This window comes from Balaenoptera acutorostrata, chromosome 7 (assembly GCF_949987535.1).
Source record: "Balaenoptera acutorostrata chromosome 7, mBalAcu1.1, whole genome shotgun sequence".
NCBI classification, from domain to species: Eukaryota; Metazoa; Chordata; class Mammalia; order Artiodactyla; family Balaenopteridae; genus Balaenoptera; species Balaenoptera acutorostrata.
Genome location: NC_080070.1, coordinates 107,971,391 through 107,986,945, shown reverse-complemented (window position 1 = coordinate 107,986,945; position 15,555 = coordinate 107,971,391). Strand labels below are relative to the sequence as shown.

The following is a 15,555-nucleotide window of genomic DNA, read 5'->3' as shown; positions in this document are numbered from 1 at the left end:
GTGAGTTCCAGGTTTGGAATGATAATCCATCACTTCATGCAGTGGTCCTCAGCATCAGCTTTATTCCCTTGGGGCTGCCAAATGGCTGCCAGGGTCAGTGTTGGGCTAGAAGTTTCCATGTCAAGAGGAGAATGTGTTGGAAACTTTCTTGTAAGCATGAATCAATACCATATCAATACCATAGATAGTACATGTATATAATCTAGTTTTCTAATGCGGATGTGTGATCAAGAATTTGAAGACCACTGCCTTGGACTAAACTTGGTTAGTCTGGTTATGGAACACATCAAACTTAGGTGACCCACCAATTGTGAGACTCATTGATTTGTGGAGGAAAGGTACTTGTGAGATAGGCTGGACCTGGGACCCTTTACTGGAGTGCTTGGTCTCATTTTCTGGAGGAACAGAATACAAAGAAACTATAAGGGACTAAAAATAACTGCACACATGTGCAGTTGGGGCAATTATGAACAATAAGATACAAAAACTCCACAAACCAACTGCCACTTCTGAGGTGCTGTGAGCAAAAGAAGGGTACTGCACGTGATCCCTGCACACAGCACCACCAAAGGGGTGGGAAGACCACCTAAACTATGCCTCCTGCCCAGCCCATGGACCTGCCCTCCTTGTTACCCCATTTAAAGACCCAAGCAGCTCACTCCGCTGCACCTGTTTCTTGTTTTCACTCCTTCCTGCTGCAGCAGGAGCCCCACAAAGCCTTGCCTAGAATTCTCCTCTGGCCTCTACCAATTTCTACTGATTAAAGAGTCTAAGGGCCTGGGTCGTAGGTACCACTCCAAGCTTGACGTTGAAAAAGTAAAGTATGCCGTTATTACTAGTGACGATGGCAATGGAATGATCAAGATGAAAACAATAATAACTACCATTTATTGAGCACTTACAAAGTGCCAGACCATTCTGAGCGCTTTACGTCCTCAGGACAAATCTATTAGGTAAATACTACTATTAATCCATTTTACTAGTAAACTCCATGCGAACAGAGAACATTACAGTTTTTTCTTAGCAATGCATTACCTGGAGCACAGTAATAATTTAATAAATATTTAATGAATTAAAAAAATGAGTATTGCCAAATTTCTCAGCCGAATAGGGCAAGATGGGCTTTAGTGCCAGAACCGGGCTCATATGGCCCGGGGTTTCGCATACTTGGAGGTAAACCAAAGCACCAGATCCCTGCAAGGGACAACACGAACCAGCGGTTTAAATTTCCTCGGCAACCGCTGCTGGACTGAATGTGTGTTGCGGGCTAACGGGGCGCAGAAAACAAAAAACGGAGATTTGAGGAGACAAACCCCCTCCCGGCTGGCGTACGAGCTTCCGAGAAGCCTGGCCGCTAAATCAATTTCAGCGCGGGACCCGGCCCTGGGGGATCCGCAATCCTCCCGACTCTCTAGCCGAGCGAGGAGGCTACGCCGGAAGTCTCGACTGCTCCTCGGGGAGTGTGTCCACCTGCCGGCTTTTACCCCACCCACTCCCCACGCCCCACGCCCGGAAGGAGTCCTCACGCTTGCCGCGGTGTGGTACTTCAACGCCGGACAGGTTAGCGTCCCGGCGGGAGGTAAGAGTCGAGTCCCTCTCACCCCAGAAGCTTTTGTTCCCGTAGTCCTGAAGGCCACGTTTGCACGCCAGGTGGGCTGCTGCAGGTGGAGCCCCTCAGGGGCCACCTTGCTGTCGTCGCCGGGTCGCCACCTCCCGCAGCAGCGTGGTTGGCGCCTGGGGGCCCGTGGTGGGCTCAGCGCCTCGGGATGCTGCAAGGTTCCCCTCCCCCGCCCCCCTTTGTAGCTAACGGTGGCCTAGCCCTGTGGTCCTCGCTGAGCGTTCCCAGGAGCACATTTGTGAAGAGGTGGGGTCCTGTCGAAGAGGTGGAACTGGGCATTTTGTCGGTGGTCCCAAGTTACAACAGTCTGAGGAGGACCTTGCCCAGATGATTGTAGAAAGGAATTTTCTGGCTCGGGGGTCTTAATAGTTTTTGTCTCGTCACATTTGCGCTCCATACAGGGGCTGACGATAGAAGTGATTTTCAGTGTAAGTGGTTTTCAGGTGTTTAAGTGTGTGTATGATTGTCAATCAGTCTGTGCCCGTGTGTGAGAGAGAGAGGGAGAGAGAGCACGAGCGCTCGGTAGCTGTGTGTAATTTAAAAAATCCGTAAATATATTTTGCTGCTTCTTCTGGTCTCTTCTCCTAATTCCTCCTTACTCTCACCTGAGGGGTATTTCTCTACTTCACCTTTGGATAGAAGTAGCAATTCTCTACCTAGGCTTTACACATTTAAAACACAGATCTGACCGTGTTAATCCTCTGCTTAAAATCTTACTGGCCTTCCCATTGTTTCAGGATAATACAAATTCCTTAGGCTGGCTTCAAGACCCTTCAAGGTCTTGATTTTGCTGAGTTTTTCAGTCTCATCTCCTTTCATGGAAGCACACATACACACTGTATGTCCCCTGTCATGCCAACCTGCAGTAGTTTCATCTCTTTGGCTATGACCAAGTTTTATAATGGTTTACCCACATTTGGCAATTTATTTTTTCCATTCAGTCAAGATTTATTGAATTCCTGATAATTGCGGGCACTGTTTTAGGAGCTGGGGATATAATGCGGGAAAAAACCCCAACCCAATCTATAGTCCTTTTGAAAAATAACAGCTTGACTGAGATGTAGTTCACATACCATAGAATTATAAAATACACATAAATTTTTAGTGCATTCACAAAGTTGTACAACCAACACCCCAATCAATTTAAAAACATTTTCATCACTTCCAAAAGAAGCCCTGTACCCATTAGCAGGCTCTCCTGATTTCCTCCTTACCCCACCCCACTCGTAGACCTAAGGAACTATTAATCTACTGAATATATATTCGGCTATTCTGGACAATTCATATAAATGAAATCATAAAGTATGTGACCTTTTTTGATTGTCTTTCACTTAACATTCATGTTCATCCATGTTGTAGCATGTATCAGCACTTCATTCCTTTTTATTGCTAGATAATATTTCATTGTATGGCTATTCCACCGTTTATCCATTGGTCAGTTGATGGGCATTTGGATTGTTTTGGCTCTTACAAATAATGTTACTGTGAACATTCATGTACAAGTTTTTGTGTGAACGTCATGATTTCATTTCTCTTGGGTATACACCTAAGAGTAGAATTGCTGGGTTGTATGGTAATTCTACGTTTAACATTTTGCGGAAATGCCAGACTTTTTTAAAGCAGCTGCACCATCTTATATTCCTGTAAGCGGTGTATGAAGGTTCTGATTTCTTCCCATCGCCAACACTTGTCATTATCTGCTTTCTTTTTTTTTTTTTTTCTTAAATTCTAGCCATCCTAGTGGGTGTGAGGTGGTATCTCATTGTGGTTTTGATTTGTAGTTCCCTGATGGCTAATGACGGTTGAGCATCTTTTCATGTGCTTTTGGCCATTTGTATATCTTCTTTGGAGAAATGTCTATGCATATCCTTTGTCCATTTAAAAATTAGGCTATTTGCTTTTTATCATTGAGTTGTAAGAGTTCTTTATATATTCTAGGTCCAAGTCCCGTATCAGATATATGACTGTCATGTGGATTATGCTATAGTTCCTGTAAATGGAAAGCACATGAGGTTAATTTTTACTCTTCCTAGAGACCATGTTATAGATCTGTGGAGTAATTTAGAGTGAATTACTATGTGTGAAATACTGGGCCCAGGAAAACTGATGGGAAGAACCTGTGAGCAGCATTTTAAGATTTGAAAAATGAAGCAAGTGGAAACAGTTTATATAATTTTCCCATTCCCTACTGAGTTTTGTCTTTTCCGTATTGATTTGTAGGAGTTCTTTGTGTAGAGATATTAACCTATTGACTGTTAGATATGGGGCACATATTTTCAGTCTGTTTGCTTGTAAACTTTGTTTTTGTATCTTCTACTATGTTAAAGCTTTACATTTTTGTATAGTCAAAGACTGTCAGTCGTTTCCTTTAAAAGGCTTCTGGGGTACTGATGTAGTTTGGGATACTATTCTTAAATGATGGGAGTTACAGAAACCGACACAGTAGTTCCCTGGTTAGTATGACATCTGAGTCCATGGTACTATATTTAACTTTACAGGCAGGCCTTATTTTATTGTGCTTCATTCTGTTGTGCTTCGCAGTTACTGTGTTCTTTACAAATTGAAGGTCCCTGGCAAACGTGCATCAAGCAAGTCTATTGGTGTCATTTTTCCAACAGCGTTTGCTCACTTTGTGTTTCTGTGTCACATTGCGGTCATTCTCACAATATTTCAAACTTTTTCATTATTATTATATTTGTTATGGTGATCTGTCATCAGTGATCCTTGATGTTACCATTGTAATTGTTTTGGGGTGCCGTGAACCGTGCCCATGTAAGACAGTGAACTTAAATGAGAAATGTTGCGTGTTTTCTGACTGCTCCACCAATTGACCGTTACCCCGTTTCTCCCTCTCCTTGGGCTTCCCTATTCCCTGAGACACAACAATATTGAAATTAGGCTAATTAATAACCCTGCATTGGCCTTTAAGTGGTCAAGTGAAAACAAGTGTTGCACTTCTCTCACTTTAAGTCAAAAGCTAGAAATAACAAGTTGTTGAGGAAGGCGTGTCAAAGGCCTAGATAGGCTGAAAGCTAGGCTTCTTGCACAAAACAGTTAGCCAAGTTGTGAATGCAAAGGAGAAGTTCTTGAAGGAGGTGAAAAGTGCTACTCCAGTGAACACACAAATGATAAGAAAGCGAAACAGCCTTATTGCTGATATGGAGAAAGTTTTAGTGGTCTGGATAGAAGATCTAACCAACCACAGCACTCTCTTAAACCAAAGCCTAATTCAGAGCAAGGCCCTAACTCTCCTCAATTCTGTGAAGGCTGAGAGAGGTGAGGAAGCTGCAGAAGATAAGTTTGAAGCCAGCAGAGGTTGGTTCATGAGGTTTAAGGAAAGAAGCCATCTCCATAACAAAAGTGCAAGGTGAAGCAACAAGTGCTGGTGTAGAAGCTGCAGCAAGTTATCCAGAAAATCTAGCTAAGATAATTAATGAAGGTAGCTACACTAAACAGTGGATTTTCAACGTAGATGAAACAGATTTCAACAGATGAAACAGCCTTATCTTGGAAGAAGATGCCATCCAGGACTTTTATAGTTAGGAGAAGTCAATGCTTGGCCTCAAAGGACAGGCTGACTCTGTTAGGGGCTAATGCAGCTGGTGACTTTCAGTTAAAGCCAGTGCTCATTTACCATTCCGAAATCCTAGGGCCCTTAAGAATTATGCTAAATCTCTTCTGCCTGTGCTCTTTAAGTGGAACAACAAAGCCTGATGACATCACATCTGTTTACAATATGCTTTATTGGCTGTTTTAAGCCCACTGTTGAGACCTACTGCTCAGAATAAAAGATTCCTTTCAAAGTACTGGGGCTCATTGACAATGCACCTGGTCACCCAAGAGCTCTGATGGAGATGTATAATGAGAATGTGGTTTTCATGCCTGTTAACACAGCTATTCTGCAGCATATGGATCAAGGGGTAATTTCGACTCTCAAGTCTTACTATTTAAGAAATACATTTTGTAAGGGTAGAGCTGCCAGAGATAGTGATTCCTCTGATGGATCTGGGTGAAGTCAATTGAAAACCTTCTGGAAAGGCTTCACCATTCTACATGCCGTTAAGAACGTTCCTGATTTACAGGAAGAGGTAAAAATATTAACAGGAATTTGGAAGAAGTTGATTCCAAACCTCATGGATGACTTTGAGGGGTTCAAGACTTCAGTGGAGGATATAACTACAGATGTGGTGGAAAGAGCAAGAGAGCTAGAATTAGAAGCGGAGCCTAAAGATGTGAGTGAACTGCTGTGATCTCATGATAAAACTTTAATGGATGAGGAGTTGCTTCTTATGGATGAGCAAAGAAAGTGGTTTCTTGAGATGGAATCTACTCCTGGTGAAGATGCTGTGAAGATTGTTGAAATGATAACAAAAGATTTAGAATATTACATAGACTTAGTTGATAAATCAGTGGCAGGGTTTGGGAGGATTGACTCCAATTTCGAAAGAAGTTCTACTGTGGGTAAAATGCTGTCAAACAGCATTGCATGCTATAGAGACCATTTGGGAACGGAAGAGTCAATCGATGCGGCGGACTTCATTGTTGTCTTGTTTTAAGAAATGGCCACAGCCACCCCAGCCTTCAGCGTCCACCACCCTGATCGGTCAGCAGCCACCAACACCCAGGCAAGACCCTCCACCAGCACAAAGATTACAACTGTCTGAAAGCTCACATGGTGGTTAGCATTTTCTAGCAATGAAGTATTTTAAAGTTATGTACATTGGCTTTTTTAAAGATACAATGCTATTGCACACTTAATAGACTGCAGTATACTATAAACATAACTTTTATAGGCACTGGGAAACCAAAAAATTTGTGTGACTCACTTTATTGCAATATTCGCTTTGTTGTTGTGGTCTGGAGCCGAACCCACAATATCTCCAAGGTGTGCCTATAGAGCATTCATTGTTTCAGACACTTGTGCCTCCCTATCTCTCTGCCTTGAAAAATATGCTAAAATGTGCTTCAGCTTTGTTGGTTCATTTAATTTTCTATTTCAGACGGACTCCTAGAAGTTATTTCCTTATTCTCATCGTCATGTTTAGTCTACTGCATTAGATTTGTGAGAGCTGTATTGGACAGTTGGTCATCAAATAGTAGGTACTTATTCCATGCCAGCAGAAGTTTATTTGAAGATTTTATTTGTGCAGAGCTTGAATGTAACTGCTGGTTCTATATTGATTGGGACATGCTGGGAACAGTCGTTTTATAAAATCCTATTAACGTTATTTTGGTATTTGTTTTTCTCATTTCATTGGTTTAAAGGTAGTGGTAAAAAAAAAAAAAAGGTAGTGGTAATTCAGGTATTTTTAGGGTCTCTGAACATTTTGAGTAACTGAGGAGAGCTATATATACCATAGCTCCTTAGAAAATTGCATTTCTATTTTACATGCAATATCTAGGGCTTCATTGTTTCCCTATGGCCTGATTTGTTAGGATGACTCTGTGTTTCTTGCTCTAGTGTTTGTTGTTTTTAAAATTGTGGTAAAATGTACAGAACATCAAACTTAGCATTCTAACCATTTTAAGTGTACAATTCAGTGACATTAAGTACATTCATGTTGTTGTGCAACTATCACCACCATCCTCTCCAGAACTTTCATTTTCCTAAACTGAAACCCTGTATACCTGTTAAATAATAACTCCCCATTCCCCCCTCTCTCCAGCCCCTTGTAACCACCATTCTACCTTTTGTCTCTGGAATCATAAAATATTTGTCCTTTTGTGTCTGATTTATTTCACTTTGCATAATGTCTTTAAGGTTCATCCATATTGTAGCATATTGCAGAATTTTCTTCCTTTTTAAGGGTAAATAATATTTCATTGTATGCATATATCATATTTTGTTTATCCAGTCATTAGTTCATAGACATTTGGGTTGTTTACATCTTTTGGCTATTATGAATAGTGCTTCTGTGAACATTGGTACAGTTATCTGTTTGAGCTCTTTTGAGTGTGTACCGTAAGTGGAATTGCTGGGTCATAGGGTAATTCTCTGTTTAATATTTTGAGGAACCATTCATATGCTTCAGTGTTTTTTGTCATTCACATAAAATATGAGATTTAAATAAACTGTGTAATTTAGGCAAGTATTAATTACCACGTTTACCTTTCTAAAAATATAAATTCAAAGAGCCATCTCCTAGTTGAAGGGATGCAGGGGTTTTTGTCTTAGGACTTGGAGATCTTGGAGTTTTAAAATTATGTACTAGAATTCAGATTAAATAACAGGTTTATCTGAATAGGTTCCCAAATCCTAAACTACTTCTTTTTTTTTTTTGGAAGTTAAAGTTAGGAGCATTCAAAGCTGAGGGAAAAATCACACCCAAAACCTCGAAGGTGCACTAAATAGTGTGAGAACTAATAGTTATGCTTGGCTGGAGCACTAGTGGCATAAAGAGAAGAAGTGAAAGGGAAGAACTAAAAGTAGGTTTGAACCTAATGCTGGAAGGGTGCATATAGCTGAGTCATCAGTTTGATAACAAACTCCATTTTGTTTTAAGTACTATATGTATTTCTTGAAATTTTTATAAATTAGTCACTTGCCTACAGCTTCCTCAGCCAAAACCTAATTATGAAAGTCTTTTCATGGTAAGAAAATGTGCTTCTCTAGCTTTTCCTTTATATACTCTGCCGATACCACCCAAAAAGTATTACTTGTGCCTGGTTTTTACCTACACCTATATTCCCCAACAAAGAAAAAATTAATGAAAGTCAAAATATGACATGGTAGGTAGTTCTAAGATGTAAAATTAGTGAGACTAGCCAAGCAATTCCTACAGGAAAAATTTACAAGTCTCTGATCGGGTAGGACAGCGCTTTTTTTTTTTTAATCAGTTGTCAATTTTATACACATTTTTACACAAATTTATACAAATCCTAAACTTCTTTATGACCTAAGCTCCTGTTTTGTTTTGTTAACTCTGTGTATTCAGTCTTTTTGGACAAATTACTTATCATGGCAGATGGCAAGATGGAGGTGATTTCGCATACTTGTATTGTTGCAAAGTTCTGGATTGTTCTGTTACCATTCTGCTGCTTTAGTTGGGTACTCTGGCAGTTACTCAGGTATGCTGTGAATACTGCTGCTTCTGACAAGCAAGTTCACCTCCGCCGGTGCAAAGATATCCATGCCATTAACTAGTGAAGGATGGGAAATGGCCACTGTTATTCTTTTATTACTGTACAATTATTTTTTCAACGATTCCCCTGATGTTGGAACTGCAAGTTGTTTTGGGTACGGGGATCCCTCTCAGTAGCTGGCCTCCCTGAGATAAATGGGGAAAGTGTAGATAAACAGACAACAGTACGACCCAACCAAATCTTAGAAAACTAAGATCTCACGCCTGCCAGACCCTCCCTCTTCCCCTTCCCCTTCCCCTCCATTTGCAACATCTTTCATAAACTCCTGTTTAATATTTCCTCATCACTGTTACAGCCCATACCCCATGGTAAACAGCAAGCGTATTATCAGGAGAGATGGAAGGAACAACTATGTTAATGTGACTTTCGCTCTCAGTTTGGGTCCATTTGTCACCTGGGCTCTCACCTGATCATCCATCTTGTGGGCTCTTGGTACCTTTTGGCATTTGGCATCTACAGATGCACTAGAAAGGTCCCCAAATGGATTTGGATGCTCCAGACTCTTGGAACTTGAATATAACTTAGATTTGTATGTGATTTCCCTAGCATCCAGCAAATACCAAGATTACATAGGTGCTGAGTACCCACCTTGGCCTGTTTATGCCTCAGCTCTTTGAGTAAGACAAAACACAATCACATAAAAATGCCTTTGTAAGACTTTTTTTTGAGGTTACCAGACAAAGGTGAATATTAATTCCTAGTTTTTGGTAATAGATTGTTTGTTACCTTTCATCAGACTTATCGATACTAGGGACAAAGTGATTTACTTCTAGTGTACGTCAGTAGCCTTTAGAAACACTTCCAGGTCCATATTTAAATATGTCAACATGCTTATGTCAGATTAGGACCTTTCAAATTTTATTTGGGCCACAGGCCTTTGCATAAATGGCAAAACTGTTGAATTTTATGTGAATACTTTTGCATTTTAACTTTATGATGTTTCCTCCTTTCTATAAACATATGGCACTATTTTTATTCTCTTAGTCTGTATCTTTTAAAAAATTATCATATAGTAAAATTGACTGTTTTACCTTTTGGTTTAGTTCTGTGAATTTTAAATTTTTTAATTTATTTATTTTACTTTTATTTATTTTTGGCTGTGTCGGGTCTTTGCTGCTGCATGCATACTTTTAGTTGTGGCGAGTGGGGGCTACTCTTCGTTGTGGTGCACAGGCTTCTCATTGTGGTGGCTTCTCGTTGCGGAGCACGGGCTTTAGGTGCATGGGCTTCAGTAGTTGCGGCACATGGGCTCAGTAGTTGTGGCACATGGGCTCAGTAGTTGTGGCTCATGGGCTCTAGAGCACAAGCTCAGTAGTTGTGGCGCACGGGCTTAGTTGCTCCGCGGCATGTGGGATCTTCCTGGACCAGGGCTTGAACCTGTGTCCCCTGCATTGGCAGGAGGATTCTTAACCACTGTGCCAGGAAGCCCCTTAGTTCTGTAAATTTTAATACATGTATAGATTTGTGTAACGGCAACTATAACCAAGGTATACCCCACCTCAGAAACTCCCGTGTTCTGTCTCTTCACGGTCACCTTTCCCTCACCCAGGTAACCAAAACCAAAAAAGTAAATGTCATTTTGTGCTTTTTATTTAGGGAAGCAGTAAGGTTGTGTCCCTTTCTTTTCTCTTTACCAGTGATTTTTATCCAAATGTGATGGAGCTAAAAAGGATAAAATAAACATAATCCCTTTTCATTTTCTTTCAGAAACTTGCAAACTTTCTCACAAACTTGATTAGGAATAAAAACATTTTGCTTGTGATTCCTTCCAGAAGGTGGCAGTGTTGTGCTATAATAGGACGTAAAGATCGTCTGCTTGAAAATATCAATAATTAAGTTTTTACTTCAGGAAAACAGGACAGTTAATTAAGAATTAACATTTAACTCTAGAATCTGTTTTCTTTGGATCAGTTCCAAAGTCTGTCTTATTCCTAGCAAAGCAGTCTGTGGATAAAATCATCCTTTAATTCTTTCATATTTGTTTTCAAATAGTTTTAAATGTTTGCAGAGGTAGGAGTTAACTTTAAGGTTAACTTTTGTGGCAAGAATAACTCCAGTGTTATGGATGAATCTGTGAGTCACAGAATCAGTTGTATCAGTGAGACCGCAGGTGTTTTATATTTCAACCTTCTCTGTCACAGGTAGGAACCCCATCTGTAACATCCCTCACAACTGGTGGCATTAATTAATCAGCAGATGGAGCAGATGCAGAAGAAAGATACAGATTTTGATTGCCAACATCCTGAGTTTGAAGCTTTAATGGAGGTATTCAGTGAGAAATGATGAAGTGGAGCTTGTGAGACATTCACACTTAGATGACTCACCGGTTTTCAAACCTAATCCACTCAAAAAGGGATTCCCTTTCTCCTTCCAGCAACTTACATCTGACAGTATATACTTCCCTGGGAACTGGGTCCACCATTTATCCAGATGCTCATGCAAGATACTTGGGATCATCTTTAAGACCTCTCAACATTCTCTTAATTCTACCTCTTAGGTAGAATTTCGCAAACCTGGTTACTTCATCTCTACCTCTGTCATCCTAGTCCAAACTACCTTTATCTCTCACCTGGATACTGCTTTCTAATTGGTCTGCCCAAATGTGTTAATACTTTATTTTTCACGCAAAAGATATTTTAAAAAATATAAAATCTGATCATGTCAAACTCCTGCTTGAAACTCTTCTATTATTTGCCTTTATACTTAGATAAACCTGAAATATTTAACTTGATCCACAACAATCCTCCCTTCCAGCCCCACCCCCTGATCTGGCCTCTCTGCTTACTGCTACAGCCTCACATCATGCCACTGTTCGCTCGTTCACTGTGCTCCATCCTCTATTCCTTGACTGGAGGAGGGGAGGAGAATAGAACAGGGAGACCTGTTTTTAAGCCAACATGCATTTTAGGTAAAGAAGTGATGGCTTAGTAATTTATTAAAGTTCGTGGCTCATGGGGACATTTTCATAGCAATCAGGAACTCATCGCTTTGTCACTTTTCAACACCTCAACTTAAATCTAGGGATAAATGCACATCTCAGTTCAGATTCTGTGTGGGAAAAAAAAATTATATTCTGACTGAGAAAAGGAAATTTAGGACCAGGCAGTCATGACCTGTTATATTCCAAGTGTGGCTAATCCTTTGTATTTGAGAGCTTTCACTCATTGTGTCTAAAATGACTCTATTTTTGTAATTTCATCCTTCTAGCATTTAATTATGCATTAGCTTTGTTTTTCACATGTGTGAGTCTTGCCTCAGCAACCAATTGGACCACACCACCATCTGGGGCTTAGATGCTATTGGTGGCATCCCGAATAAGTGATATTTGTGCAGCCTGTTCTTGAGTTTCTTGCTTCCCAGGGCAGTTCATTCCTTTTTGGGATAGTTTTGTCTGTTAAGAAGTCCTTCTCTATCTTGTACCAGATCTCTGGTTTGTGGTTTTCCCACACTGGTTCTAGCTTTCCTTGGAGGCATAGAGAACAAGCCTAACTTCTCTTCCCCCATTAGCTCTTTAGCTGTTGAAGTAGCTGTTGTAGCTCCCAGCATATTCCCCTTGATAAACCTTCTCAGCTTCTTCAAGTATTTCTCAGTGTTTTCACTCTTCTGGGCACTTTCTACTGACTGTCTTCTAGTTTAGTGTTTGAAAGTGTGTTTTGAGACTACCTGCAACACAGTCACTTAAGATACTTGTTAAAAATGAAGACTCCTATTGGATTAAGATGGTAGATTGACTTCTGATCTTGCTCCCTATTGAAACCCCACTAAAACTATAGTAAAGATTCCAAAGGACAGAACATTAGGAAAGGAGATAAGAACAAAACAATTTGAAAAACTGAAAAGCCCAAGCAAGAGTGAATGGAAATTTATCTCGACCCCCAAGAATCATGACCCGTAAATTGGCAGAAGGAAAAACTGAAACTAATCATATTTACCCTGTAAATCCTCAAGAAGCTCAAGAACTGGGCAGTGCCAGGTATTCCTGGAAATTGGGATACAAGGGAGATAAAATAAGGAAGACTGGGTGAATACTGCTGATTAGTAACTCCCAGTGGATGCTGTTCACCTTGGGGCAGATGCTGAAGGCTCAAAGCGATGATCTCTGGATAAAGTAGCATTTCCTTCCGGGAAGGCATTCCTAGAATTTCTCAGGAAATTTTATGTTTATTCGAATCCCAAATCCTGAGGAAAGTCATTTAAAAAGTCAGGAAAACAGAAAAAAGGATTTTAAAATTTCCCAAGAATTAAAGCGTAACATATTATTGGATACCGTTGGTTCTAAGAGTTCCACTGGCATCAAGTGGAAAGCAAGAAAAGGGGCATCCTGACACTGAGTAGAAAGTAAAGGTCTGGGAACTGAGACAGAAGCATCTGGGAGAAAAGCATCGTGGTGTAATCAGTTGGTCTTACTCCTAGTTGTTGCCATCTTATAAATATGTTTTCATGCTCTATCTGCTGCTAACAGGTATTCTTACAAGTAAAATAAGTTTATATGCATTATAAATCCTATGAGTGGTGTCCCAAGAAATGACAAATTTGGGAGCAAAATAAATCTGTAAACTGGCAGTTACAACATAATATTCTGTGTAGTACTGTTAACCTTGCTATGAGATCTCAGTGTTGTATATATAAATATTACCCAATAATTGTTGGTGGTTTCAAGTTCAGCATATTCACTGATAGACTGTGGGGTTGTTTTTTTTTTTTTTTTTGGAAATACAGAGGAATTGAAAAGAAGGTTTGAAAGTTTTTGTGGAATACTCCAGTATGAAATGAGAACTTAATCTAAAAGCTGAAATAGTAAAAGCGATATTTCAAAGCAAAACCAAAACCAGAGTAAGCAGACAAAATAGTTTGTCGTAAAAAAATATAGGAGTTTATATGAAGCAATATGTACCCTAACACTCAACTTGAGGGATGCTTTTTGATACACTCTGAATTTGACCAATGTCAACACAAATGAATGAAATTTTTCTGCATCTGGAATATTTGTTATGAAAGACTATTGAACAGGACAAGTAATACATGGTATATTTTAAAATTTCATTTTTAGGATGATAACTTCTAAATATTTATAGTATTTCAACTTTTACAAGGATTTTTATTTGGCATTTATTTTATATTAATGTTTCTTTTATAAGGTCTTTTTTTCCCCTCAGATTTCTTGAGGTATAATTGATGTATAACATGTAAGTTTAAGATGTACAACGTGATGCCATTTGTAGCAACATGGATGGACCTGGAGATTATCATATTAAGTGAAGTAAGTCAGACAGAGAAAGACAGATATCATATGATATCACTTATATGTGGAATCTAAAAAAAAAAGTGATACAAATGAACTTATTTATAAAACAGACTCACAGAGTTAGAGAATGAACTTATGGTTACTGGGGAGAAGGGTGTGGGGGGGAGGTATAGAATAGATTGGGAGTTTGGGATTGACAGGTACACACTGCTATATTTGAAATAGATAACCAACAAGGACCTACTGTATAGCACAGGCAACTCTGCTTAATATTCTGTAATAACCTGAATGGGAAAAGAATTTGAAAAAGGATAGATACATGTATATGTATAACTGAATCACTTTGCTGTACTGAAACTAGCACAACATTGTTAATCAACTGTACTCCAAGATAAAAAAAAGATGTACAACGTGATGATTTGGAACACGTGTATTTTGAAATGATTGCTACAGTAGGGTTAGTTAATACCTCTGTCACCTCACATAATTACCATTTGTGTGTGGGTGTGTGGTGAGAACATTTAAGATCTACTCTTAGCAACTTTCAAGTATATAACACAGTATTGACTGTAGTCACTATGCTGTACATTAGATCCCCAGAATTTATTCATCTTATAATTGGAAATTTGTACCTCTTGGCCAATATCGTCTCATTTCCCCAATCCCCAGCCCCTGGCAAACACCATTCTCTGTTTCTATGAGTTTGGCTTCTTAGGTTCCACATATAAGTGATATCATACAGTAAATGTTTTTCTCTAACTCATTCCAACTCATAATGCTCTCAAGGTCCATTGATGTTGTCCCAAATAGCAGAATTTCCTTCATTTTTTAAAAATGACTGAATAATATTCTAGTGTATGTGTATATATCCGTTTTTTATCCATTCACCTATCAGTAGATACTTCGGTTATTTCCATGTCCTCACTATTGTGAATAATGCTGTAATGAACATGGGGAGTATGGATTTCTTTTGACACAGTGATTTCATTTCCTTTGGAAGTATACCCAGAAGTGGGATTGCTGAATCATATGGCAGTTTTATTTTTAATTTTTTGAGGAATCTCAACACTGTTTTCCATAGTGCTCTACCAATTTACATTACTACCCAAAATACACAAGGGTTCCCTTTTCCACATTCTTATCAACACTTACCTCTTGTTTTTTTTTTTTTTTTTTTAAGGATTTTCTTATTTATTTATTCATTCATTTATTTATTTTTGGCTGTGTTGGGTCTTCGGTTCACGCGAGGGCTTTCTCCAGTTGCGGCAAGCGGGGGCCACTCTTCATCGCGGTGCGGGGACCGCTCTTCATCGCGGTGCGCGGGCCCCTCTCTATCGCGGCCCCTCCCGTCGCGGGGCACAGGCTCCAGACGCGCAGGCTCAGCAACTGTGGCTCACGGGCCCAGCCGCTCCGCGGCATGCGGGATCCTCCCAGACCAGGGCTCGAACCCGCGTCCCCTGCATTAGCAGGCAGACTCCCAACCACTGCGCCACCAGGGAAGCCCATTACCTCTTGTTTTTTGATCATACCCTTTCTAACAGGTGTGAGG

The 15,555-nt window shown here is 39.9% G+C and overlaps 1 protein-coding gene across 3 annotated transcripts in view; it reads left to right on the top strand.

Annotated features, from left to right (window-relative positions):
• Window positions 1–1,464: 1,464 nt before the first annotated feature.
• The window catches only part of LOC103007417 (cytochrome c oxidase assembly factor 1 homolog), a 94,127-nt gene continuing 80,036 nt past the window's right edge, over window positions 1,465–15,555 (top strand). The window contains exon 1 of one of the 3 annotated variants that reach the window (XM_007187719.2): window positions 1,465–1,579. The gene's annotated coding sequence lies outside the window, so the exon portion shown is untranslated. The remainder of the gene's footprint in view (window positions 1,580–15,555) is intronic. The other 2 variants (XM_007187726.3, XM_007187720.3) reach the window with 2 other exon arrangements.